At 44.9% G+C, this 12311-nt stretch overlaps 1 protein-coding gene across 1 annotated transcript in view; it reads left to right on the forward strand.

The window, feature by feature from the left end:
* The first annotated feature begins 246 nt into the window (after positions 1–246).
* The window catches only part of tnip1 (TNFAIP3 interacting protein 1), a 111327-nt gene continuing 99262 nt past the window's right edge, over positions 247–12311 (forward strand). The window contains exon 1 of the mRNA XM_072590300.1: positions 247–327. The gene's annotated coding sequence lies outside the window, so the exon portion shown is untranslated. The remainder of the gene's footprint in view (positions 328–12311) is intronic.

Genomic DNA, 12311 nt, shown 5'->3' on the forward strand with positions numbered 1-12311 from the left:
ATTCGAGTAGCTGCTAGAATTTACATCAAATCCCTTACAGAAGAATCATCTGATAATACAAAATGGAACTGAATCGGTTTTGGGCTTGGTAAGATTTTTCAACAATAAATTGACTACAACTGAATTGAAGTGTATAGATCATTAAAATCTATATTTTTTAATCCCCTCCTCTAGTTCAGACAGTTTGAACCACAGAGAGACCTCTTCGTCTCAGGAGTCGTCTAGTTTCCTTACGCAATGGGATTTCCCCATCAACGAAAGACATCAGAAACTCAGGGTTTAAGAACTCAAGACAGTTCAGCTGCACTTATTACAGACATTGCTTCGGTGAGTTATTTCTTTTGTTAAACGCAACATTTATTTACAGTACAATCTGTCACATTCTGGGACTAGAGTTACCCATACTCTCTTGAGCTTATTTTCACACTTTGTAAGTGAGTGACTTTTACATGAGTTAAAATTGGGCCTAGTCTCTTTGGCAAAATGTTTCTGTATTTTTAAACAGCTGCAAAGGGTTTATCTTCTTTTAACTGTAAAGTTCAGTTCTCCAGCTTACTGAACACCAATGCATTTTAATTTATTTCATAATTAGCTCCACCTTTGAAAGCAGGCGTATTGTGTGTTGAGAGTTTTGTGGTTTTAAACTCAACTGAAAATGAACTTTTATAGACATAATTGGCTCTTAACTATCCATCAAAGCAATGCAATATGACCTTGGGCCCCAATATTTTTTAAGAACTGCTACTTAATATGTCTTGTGGGAATATCTAAGTTGAAATGTATAATTATGTATTTTTGTGTAACTTTGCCTCTTTCAGTCAAAAGGTTATGAAATATGATTATTTTTATGTTTGACCATGATGCAAGGTAATCTAACATTTGTTGTCCATTGATGTCAACATTGATCGTGGACAGGGTGAATGTTGAGGGTGGTGGATGTGGTGCAATGAAACAGGCAGGTTTACCCTGGATGGTGTCTAGCTTCTTGAGAGTTGTTGGAGCTGTCCCCATCCAGGCCAGTGGGTAGTATTCCATTACACTCCCGACTTGTGCCTTGTAGATGGTGAACAGGCTTTGGGGAGTCAGCAGTTAAGATATTTGACAGAGAATTCATAAGTTCCGATCTGTTCTTGTAACCGCGATACACTTTCAATTTGTAAGTTTGATCACAAAGAAAGATATAATTGAAAATGCCACTGCTAACTCTAATCACCTGTACAAGTTAGACAGGTTGGACCTGAATCTGGAGTTTAAACGAGTTAAATGTGATTTAATTGAAACATATAAGATTCTGAGGGAACTTGACTGGGTGAATGTGGAAAGCATGTTTCCTTTTGTAAGAGAATCCAGAACTAGGGGACATAGTTCAAAGATAAGAAGTTGCCTATTTAAGGCAGACATGAGGACTTATTTTCTCCTCTGAGTGGGTTGAGTGTATTTTGAATTCCCTTCCACAAAAAGAATCTTTAGGCAAAGCTAGAAAGACTGTTGATGACCAAGGGGGTGAAAGATTATCGGGGATGTGCAGGAATGTAGAGTTAAGGTTAAAATTAGATCCACCATGATCTCACTGAATGGTGGAACAGGTTAAAGGACCGAGTGGTCTATTCTTGCTCCTTGGTGGTATGTTTGAACAGTAATCTGGTGCATGTGGGAGAGGAACAGGTACAACATGTGGGAAGAATAGCTCCAAGGGAACATTTTCACTTCTGTATCCAAATTGGAAATCTGGTTAAACCGGGCAGAAATTCTTTTCTCTATGAGTTTTTCTTCATAAGTTGAGGCTCAAATAAGGCATTCAACAAGGGGCCTTTGGTGATTATTTGGATAGAAATAGTGTGCAAGGGTCTGGGGGAGAAGCAGGAGTTTCACACGAGGTAATGAAGCTTGTTAAATCAGCTGGCACAGGAAACGTGGACCGAATGGCCTCCTTCTGCGCTTTAGCAATTCAGTGATTCTATCATTCCTTTACTTTGGAAATGACCTCTCTGATCTGCAACATTGCTGAATCAAACAGGGAAAGAAGCAAGGGATCAAAGCCAAAGCATAGAGAACATTAGGAGCAGGCCAGTGGCTCAGTGGTTAGCACTGCTGCCTCACAGCGCTAGGGACCTGGGTTCGATTCCAGCCTTGGGTGACTGTCTGTGTGGAACATTCTCCCTGTGTCTGCGTGGGTTTCCTCCGGGTGCTCCAGTTTCCTCTCACAGTCCAAAGATGTGCAGGTTAGGTGGATTGGCCATGCTAAATTGCCCATGGTGTGTAAGCTAGGGATGTGGGTCTGGCTTTTCAGAGGGTGGGTGTGGATTCTGTGGGCTGTATGATCCCTTTTTGAACTGTAGGAATTCTTTATCATATCCCAACCCTGGGACTATTAATTTACTTAAGGAGATATGAGAACAGGGGAAAGAGTCAAGGAGAGAGATCTGAGACATTGGTCTGGTGCAGCTGAAGGTTTAGTTGAAAATGGCTGAGGGATTAAAATCAGAGATGCAGAATGAGCAGAACATGGTGGAGCAGATTGATTTACTCCAGCTGGTTGGATTGGAGGATGTTCTAGAGATAAGGAAGGAAGAGGCCATCAAGGACTTTGAAAACAAGGATGTGAATTTTAAAATTGAGGGTTTTCAGGATTGTGAGCTAAAGTAGGTTACTGAGCATGAAGAGGACTTGGTGTGAGTTAACACGTGGGGGCTGCAGAATATTACACAAATTATCTTTCTTTCAAACATTGTGCCAAACAATGAGATATTTGGGAGAGGTAAGGAAGGTTCTACGGAAGGTTTTTAGATCCTGGTAACATTTCCACCTTTCCCCACTTTGACCATAATTATTCCCATCGCTGGTCTTTGAATTCCCCAAGGGTTTGGTCACAGATCTCCCCAGTTCCATCTAACTGCATCTCCAGCCTTGTTCCAAGATTAAGCACAATTTAGGTTCCCCTTTGAGGACTGAGACATGTTCATTTCATTTCAAAGAGACAGGTATTGTTGCTGGTGATGGATTCTTGTCGGGTAAGGAGCTGTGCATTTTTAATGTCCCTCTCTGGGAATAAGTGTGAGACTGAGTACAGATTGATTGGAAGTTGAATATTTCTGGACTATTCTTTCCACTTTTGGAAGAGATTTTAAACTGAGGTCTTGTCTGTCTACTTGGTGGATGGAGGTGCTGATGGAAGGAGACAAGGGTACAGCCTCAGAGTGAAGAGACAACTCTTTAGAACTGATTTGAGGAAGAATTTCTTCAGCCAGAGGGTGGGGAATCTGTGGGACTCGTTGCTGCAGAGGGCTGTGGAGGCCGAGTCACTGAGTGTCTTTAAGACAGAGATAGACAGGTTCTTGATGAGTGAGTGGATCAAGGATTACAGGGAGAAGGCAGGAGATTGGGTTTGGAAACGTATCAGCCATGGTGGAGCAGATGTGATGGGCTGAGTGGCCTCATTCTGCTCCTGCTCCCTTTGGCCTAAAATTCCCTATTGATATTTCTACAATGAGCTGGAGGAATTCTCTGCATATCCCTGGGTCAATGTTTACTACACAGCCAACAAAAGATCCGTCAACATCCCCTTGCTGCATGCGAGAGCTTGCTGTGCACAAAATGATTGCTGTGTTTCCTGTATCATGGCACTGACTACAGTTCATAAGATGTCTGATTAGTTGTGAAGTGATTTGGAAAGAGTAAGAAATGGTAAACTCTTCCTTGCTATTTGTTTGAGCGGGTTTTGTTGGAATGAGTATATTGTCAGTGAGTTGTTTCTGGTGATCCTGTCTTTGCCAGGGTCGATGTATCTGGTAGGGAGAGAGGGATAGGGCTGCACCTCCTCTACCAGTGACACCAGAATGGGGAAAACTTGCCATTGTTTCACATCTACACTCCAATTGTCTAGATTAGAGTGGTGCTGGAAAAGCACAGCAGGTCAGGCAGCATCCGAGGAGCAGGAAAATCAACATTTCCAGAAAAAGCCTTCATCAGCCCATCTGATGAAAGGCTTTTGCCCGAAACATTGAATTTCCGGCTCCTCAGATGCTGCCTGACCTGCTGTGCTTTTCCAGCACCACTCTCATCTAGACTCTGATCTCCAGCATCTGCAGTACCCACTTCTGCCTAGTTGATTCTACACTGCAATTGTCAACCTTTATCACAGCCACTCCAGCAATCCTCCAACGTCATTAGTTTAAGGAATGTTTAAGGCTCTTCCTCACTTCAACAATGATATCCATTCGCACTCTTCGGCTTCCAATGTTGGTCTCCATGTGAATGGAGAGACTGATTTGTTATCTGCACATCTTTCAGTACATCCCATGAGGTAATGGAAGTTGAAATGGAGAATTTGCTTCCTTTTCTCTCCTTCTCTGCTCCTGGTCTACTTCATGGTTAAGTCGTTGCGGGTCAAAGCATGGCGCAGTTTGATGGACACGTTGCCACCATTTCGAGTGATTGGTTCCTCCCAGTCATTAATGTCAATGTGGTCACTCTTCAAGGAGAACGGTTTAGAGGTGTTTTCGTTCTACCCTCCCCCCCCCACCCCCCACCCCGGAGTCTGAGGAGACAGGAACTGAGGGATTAGGTACATCTTAGTTACTGGGACATGGTGTCTGTTCCATCAAAACTGATTTTGCCCAAACCTTTGTGGAAGTGGCTTCAAGAAAGACATTGGAGTCCATTTGCTGGTCCTTCCATTAAAGCTGGTGGAGGCACTGTGAGTGAACGTTTTCTAGCATTCTAACACGTTGCTGATGCAGAGGCCTCACCGCAATATAGAACCATGGTGATGCAAAGTGCTCTGTACACACATTTGTGGATCTGTGGAGATGGTGCACTCACTGTTGTAGTTTGTCGAGGGTTGCGATGGCACAGCTGACCGGGGCTGGACTTCCTCAACAATAGTAGCCCAGTGGAGGAGATGACTGCCGAGATGCAGAATTGTTCAACATATTCCGGTCTCCCTTCAACATATTCGGTTGCCTTCTTCTGCATTGGCGAGCCACATGGTCTTCCTTTGCTGCTTTTGCTTTTGGGGGGTGATTTGGTTTGGAACTGCTCTTTGGCTGGCACCTTCCCCCAATCCTTTCCATAGTAAAATGGTCACCTAGGAATGAGGAACTCCCAACAGCATCACTTGAGGGATCGTGGGAGCATGCGAGCATTGCCACTGCATCAAGATGGTGATCCATGGAGAAGTTAAAGAGTGGGATTATCTTAGAACCATAGAACGATTGAAGCACACAGGAAGATGGTTGTGGTTGTAGGAGGTCAGTCACCTCAGCTCCGGGACATCTCTGCAGGACTTCCTCAGGGTAGTGTCCCATACCCAATCATCTTCAACTGCTTCATCAATGACCTTCCCTCCATCTTAAGGTCAGAAGTGGGGATGGTCAATGATGATTGCACAATGTTCAGCACCATTCACTGCTCCTCAGATACTGAAGCAGTCCGTGTCCATTTGCAATAAGACTTGAACAATATCCAGGCTTGGGCTGATAAGTGGCAAATGATATTTGCCAGGCAATGACCATCTCCATCAAGACAGAATCTAACTAATTCTGTTTGCCCTATAATCACCATTGCTAAATGCTTCTCTATCTACAACCTGGGGGTCATTATTGACTAGACTCTGAACTGAACCAACCACAAATACAATGGTTCCAGAGCAGATCAGGAACTGAGAATCCTGCAGCAAGTAACTCATCTCCTGACTCTCCAATCCCTGTCCACCATCTACGAGGCGGAAGTCAGGAGTGTGAGGGAATACTGTCACCCAATTGGATAGGTGCAGCTCTAACAACACTCAGGAAACTGGACACCATCCAGCACAAAGTAGCCTGCTTGATGAGCACCACATCCACAAACATCCACTCCCTCCACCACCAATGTTCAGTGTATATTATCTACAAGACGCACTGCAGGAATTCACTCCAGATTCTCAGATAGCACCCTTCCAAACCCATGACCACTTCCAACCAGAAGGACAAAGGCAGCAGATACATGGGAACACCATCCTCGTTTGGAAAAGTATTAGTGTTCCTTTCACTTCACTGAGTCAAATCCTGCAACTCCCTCCCTAATAGCGTCGTGGGTCTTTCTACAAACAGGCTGCAGTGGTTCAAGAAAGCAGCTCACCACCTTCTCAAGGGTAACTAGAGATGGGCAATAACCACTGGCCCACTCAGTGATGCCCACCTCCCATGAATGAATAAAAATAAGGAGCTTATTCAGCCCTCATGAGTATACTGGCTCCTTGCAGGAACAATTCTTCTTGTACCACATCTCCATCTTTCCCCACAGCCCTGCCAGTTTTTATTAGGCAGACAAGTAGTCCAGTTCCCTTTTCAATGCCGTGGTTGATAGTGCTGAGGCAGGGACAGTGTCAGCAATTAGCAGTGTAAAAGCATTTCTCTTCACATCACCTTCGGTCCTGCTGTGGATATCCTTTGGAATTCTCTGCCACAGAAAGTGGTGGAGGTCAAAACATTAAATACTTTCAAGAAGGAGTTAGCTACTGTCCTTAGGGCTAAAGGGATCAAAGGGTATGGGGAGAAAGCAGGAGTAGGGTACAGAGTTGGATGATCAGCCATGGTCATATTGAATGGGGGAGCAGGTTCGATGGGCTGAATGGCCTCCTCCGAGTTCCTCTGTCACTTTACCTCCGTGGCCTTCTGGTTCTTGATCTTTCTGCCAATGAGAATAGTTTATCCCTTTCTACTGTGTCAGACCCCTCGAGTGTTCTCTTCAGGGGGATAGAGCTGCTGTCTACCCCTGTGATTGAGGTGCCTCATCCCCGGGTCCATGCCTCATGCCTTCTGCTCATCTGTCTGAGCTGCGAGCATTCTCCCAGTCAGCTTCGACTGACTGAGTTCAAATTCTGTATCACCGAACGCTTGCAATGAGTCAGAACCTTCTGGGGAGAACAAGGGAGAAACCTTACAAGTTTTCAGAAATTCTGTCCAGTGTGCTCATTTTTCTGAGGATACATCTCCAAGAACACCAGCTTTCACAATGTCCCCAGAAGAGGAAGTCAGCGAGGGGCTTATTAAATCACAATCGTTTTAACTGCCTTCCTAAGTGGTTCACTGAGAGGTATTACTGGGATGTCAAACTCCCTCGCTTAATCTTTCCCTACCCATTTAATCTTCCCCTACAAGCCCATGTACACTGTGTCTACCCAGCTTTAAGCTCCATTCACTGGGAAAGGGACAGCAAGGGGAAGCTGCAGCCAAGGTGAGGTACAAGAAATGGGCTTTGTAATAGAGCAGGGTGAAAGTGAGGATGGCAGATGCTGGGGATTTAGAGTCGAGAGTGTGGTGCTGGAAAAGCACAGTAGGTCAAGCAGCATCCGAGGAGCAGGAAAATCAACGTTTCGGGCAAAAGCCCTTCCCTGAAATGTTGACTTTCCTGCTTCTCGAACACTGCCTGACCTGCTGTGTTTTTTTTAACAGAGCAGCAGGGTGAGTTAAAAGGGAAAAGACACCAGCTCGCAAATAAGATATGGAACATATATCCAACATGTCAGCTCAATTCCATACTTTCAATAGACTCAACCTCATAATACATGATCAATAGACCTCAGTATAGAATCTAGAGTGCTGAAGTCATAGACTTACAGAATTATGCAGCACAAGTTATACCCTTCGGTCCAACTCGTCCATATATCCAAAATTAAGCTAGTCCCATTTGCCAGCACACTGCCCATATCCCTCTCCACCCTTCCTATTCATATACCCATCCAGATGCCTTTTCGAATCCCTACTGTGTGGAAACAGGTCCTTCAGTCCAACAAATCCACACTGGCCCACCCGCCTACATTTACCCCTGACTAATGCACCTAACCTACATATCCCTGAACACTATGGGCAATTTCACATGGCCAATCCACCCTAACCTGCACATCTTTGGATTGTGGGAGGAAACCGGAGCACCCAGAGGAAACCCACGCAGACACAGGGAGAATGTGCAAACTCCACACAGACAGTTGCCTGAAGCTGGAATCAAACCCGAGTCCCTGGCGCTGTGAGCAGTGCTATCCACAGAGCCACCGTGCCGCCCCTTTCAAATGTTGTAGTTGTACCAGCCTCCACCACTTCCTCTGGTAGCTCATTCCATACACACACCAGCATCTGTGTGAAAAGGTTGCCCCTCAGGTCTCTTTTACATCCTTTCCCTCTCACATTAAACCTATGCCCTCTAGTTTTGGACTCCTCTACCCTGGGGGAAAGACCTTGTCTATTTATCCTATCCATTCCCCTCATGATGTTATAAACCTCTTTAAGGTCACCCCTTAGCCTCTGAACACCGTAGGGAAAACAGCCCCAGCTTATTCAGCCTCTCCCTATAGCTTAAACCCTCCAACCTTGTGGCAACATTCTTGTAAATCTTTTCAAGTTTAATGATATCTTTGCTATAGCAGGGAGACCAGAATTGAATGCAGTATTCCAAATGCGGCCTAACCAATGTCCTGTAGAGCTGTAACATGACCTCCTAACCCCTATACTCAATGCACTGACCAATAAAAGCAGTCCTTTCATTTTTATTCTGTCAAGAAGGAGGTCTCATCATGCAGCACCTGAATTGAAAGCTCACAGTTTTGAATCCCACGCCAGGGATTGATGGTCAGGGAAGGTGTGATCATCACACTGCCAGCCTGCAGAGTTGGAGATCACCCTTTCAACACGTGCCAATGACAGATGGTGAGGGCAGGAGAGTGCCCTGACTGAGGTTCTCTAAGCGGGGACGTCACGAAACTGGTGTTCTTGGAAACATATCCTCCGAAAGTTAGCATCCAACTCACTTCTGGACAAGATTTCTGAAAACTCGTAAGGTTTCTCACTCATTCTCCCTATCACTCTGTGACTCATTGCAAATATTCAGTAACGGAAAGCGTATTCAACTCTCTACAATCACTGAGGCCCTGCTATAGGAAGGATATTATTAAGCTAGAGAGGGATCAGTGAACATTCACCAGGACATTGCCAGGAAGGGAGGGTTTGAGGTATAAGGAGGGGCTGGGACATTTTTCGCTGGTGCGGAGGAGGTTGAGGGGTGACCTTGTAGAGGTTTATAAAATCACAAGAGGTACAGATAAGGGGAATGGCAGGTGTCATTTCCCTAGCGTGGGGGATTCCAAGATTAGGGGGCATGTTTTTAAGGTGAAAGGAGAGAGATTTCAAAAAGGCAAGAGAGGCAACTCTTTTACACAGAGAGTGGTCTGTATGTGGAATGAATTTCCAAGGGAATTGGTGGATGGAAGTACAGTTGGGTAAGTACATGAGAAAGCAATGTTTGGAAGGATATGGGCGAGCAGGTGGGACTAGTTTAGTTTGGGATTATAGTCGGCCTGAACTGGTTGGACAGGAGGGGCTGTTTCCATGTTGCATGACTCCCTAATCTCAAGGCAATAATGTGTATGTGCATGTTGTTATAGCAGCTCAGACCCATTGAGGGACAGTCAGAGTGAGTCAGACTTGCACCCCATCCTAGCTGCTTCCTTGTTTATCTGTGGGTGAAGGGTGCTGTCAGTCTTCAGGCAGAGAGCAGAGGAGTTAAAATGATAGTTATTTATATATTTAATACTTACAGTTGTACAATCTCTAACACAAATACAAAACTAAAACCCCAAAGAACTACTGGACATCAGAAACAAAAACAAAAATTGTTGGAGAAACTCAGCAAATGTGGCAGCATCTGTGGAGAGACCCTGCTGTAGAACTGGAACTGAAATCTCTATTGGGTTGTGCTTTAAGGTGTTTAGTAGTACAGACCTTGAGTAGCAATTTGGTTTACTTGAAGCAATCCCACTGTGCAGAAAGAGGTTGTTCAGCCCATCAAGTCTGCACCGACCCTCCAAACAACATCCCACCCAGTCCCCCACCTTATCCCAGTTTCTCTACGTTTACCATGGGTAATCCACATAACCTACAGATACCTGGACACTATCTAGCACAGAGGGGCAACTTAGCATGGTCAATCTACCTAACCTGCTCATCTTCAGGCTATGAGAGGAAACTCACAGAGAGAGAGAGGGGGAGAGGGAGACAGAGAATGTGCAAACTCCACACTGACAGTCACTCAACTATACAATTGAACCCAGGTCACTGACACTGTGAGGTAGCAGTGCTAACCACTGAGCCACTGTGCTGCCTGACATGCATTTACATACAGTGCCCTGTTCATCACAAATGGAGAGAGCATTGAGACAGATTGAAGCTGTGTCAACTTAACATATTGGTGACTGCCACTCTCCGATTTAATTCCTCAGAGCATGCTTTGAGCTATCAGGATCAAATTGGTTTAATTTAAATTCAGTTAATAAAGTCTTAAAATGGTCTCATTAATGATTATGGTAACTGTCATTGATGGTAGGAAAAACCCATCTGGTTCACTAGCTCACTGGGGTGGTACGGTGGCTCAGTGGTTAGCACTGTTGCCTCACAGCGCCAGGGACCTGGATTCGATTCCAGCCCTGAGTGACTGTCTGTGTGGAGTTTGCACATTCTCCCCGTGTCTGCGTGGGTTTCCTCCGGGTGCTCTGGTTTCCTCCCCACAGTCCAAAGATGTGCAGGTTAGGTGAATTGGCCATGCTAAATTGCCCGTAGTGTTAGGTGCCTCATTCTGAGGGAAATGGGTCTGAGTGGGTTACGCTTCAGAGGTTTAGTGCGGACATGTTGGGCCGAAGGGCCTGTTTCCACATTGTAGGGAATCTAATCTAATCAGATGCCCTTTAGGGAAGGAAACTGCCATCCTTAGCTGGTCTGGCCTACATGTGGCTCCAGACTCACAGCAATGTGGTTGACTCTTCTGAAATGGGGCATTCAGTTCAAGGACAATTAGGTACATGGAATAAATGGTGGCTTTTCCAGAGAAACCCACTCCCCCTGTTAAGCAAAAAGAAAACCAGTTGCTAGCTGAGTAGATATTTCCTCCATTAAATATTGGGAAGACTGAAGCCATTGATTTCAGTCCCTGCTCCGTACTCTATTCCCAAGTTGTTAACATTCCTCTCCATGGAAACTCCCTGAGGTTGAACCAGATTGTTTGTAATCTCGGTGTCATATTTCTGAAAGTAAGTGTTTCATATGCAGCAGGTGGTGAAGAAGGTAAATGGTATGTTAGCCTTTAGAGCGAGAGGATTCGAGTACAGGAGCAGGGATGTCTTGCTTCAAGTGTCCAGGGGCCTTGGTGAGACCACAGCTGGAGTACTGTGTGAAGATTTGATCTTTTTATCTGAGGAAGGATGTTCTGGCTATGGATTTGGAGATGCTGGTGTTGGACTGGGGTGTACAAAGTTAAAAATCACACAACACCAGGTTATAGCCCAACAGACACAGAATTTATAGCAAAATTTTGTAACTGAAATTATACATTGAAAAAGACCTGGATTGTTTGTTAAATCTCTCATCTTTTAGAACGACCATGTTGGCGTCAGTTCTTTCATATGTAAATCGCAAAACTTTTTTAAAAGTTACATTCTCAAGTGAACTTTAACAATTGGTGCCATGTTGGCCCTGATAATGCATTGAATGTGTGAGCTGCCTTGTGTGAGGCTGTCTGTGCCACAATGGTCAGGCTGATTCTAATCTAAAAAAACGGATTTACAGAATCTTTCATGCATTCATGCAGTTTCTGAGCAGAGTAAAGTGTAATTCTGCAAGTACAAATTCACTCCATAAACTTATATGTATATGGGTGCTGTGGGTCTGTGCGTATGTGACTGTGGGTTGGTGGGGGGGGGGGGGGGGGGAGATGTATGATTGTCTGTGAGAGAGTGAGTGTAAAGGGGTATAAGTCTGTGAGAGGGCTCTGAGGATAAGGTGGGAAAGTGAAGTTCAGTCACACATCAGCCATGATTTTGTTGAAAGGTGGAGGAGTCACCTTTGGTCTGCTCCTGCTCCTGTTCCTTGTGTTACCTCATCACCTTGCTTCCAATTCCCTCCACAGCCTCACCTTCCCTATCTCCATAATCTCCCCAGCCTCAAAACCCTCCAGAATCTCCAAGCTCCCCTAATTCTTGATGTTCATCATTCCATCTTCACTGTCACCTACTTCCCTCAATCTCTTTTCTTCTTGTTTCTGTTTGTGAACTGTTGGTATCACTGGATGGGCCAACATCCATTGCCCATCTCTGATTGGCCAGGGGGTAGATAAGAGTCAACCACATTACTGTGGGTCTGGAGTCACGTGTAGGCCGGGCCAGACAAGGACAGCCCATTTCCTTCCCTGAAAGGCATTTATAAACCATGATGTGGAGATGCTGGTGTTGGACTGGAGTGTACAAAGATAAAAATCACACAACACCAGGTTATAGTCTGACAGGTTTATTT

Source organism: Chiloscyllium punctatum, chromosome 20 (genome assembly GCF_047496795.1).
Source record: "Chiloscyllium punctatum isolate Juve2018m chromosome 20, sChiPun1.3, whole genome shotgun sequence".
In the NCBI taxonomy this organism is placed as follows: domain Eukaryota; kingdom Metazoa; phylum Chordata; class Chondrichthyes; order Orectolobiformes; family Hemiscylliidae; genus Chiloscyllium; species Chiloscyllium punctatum.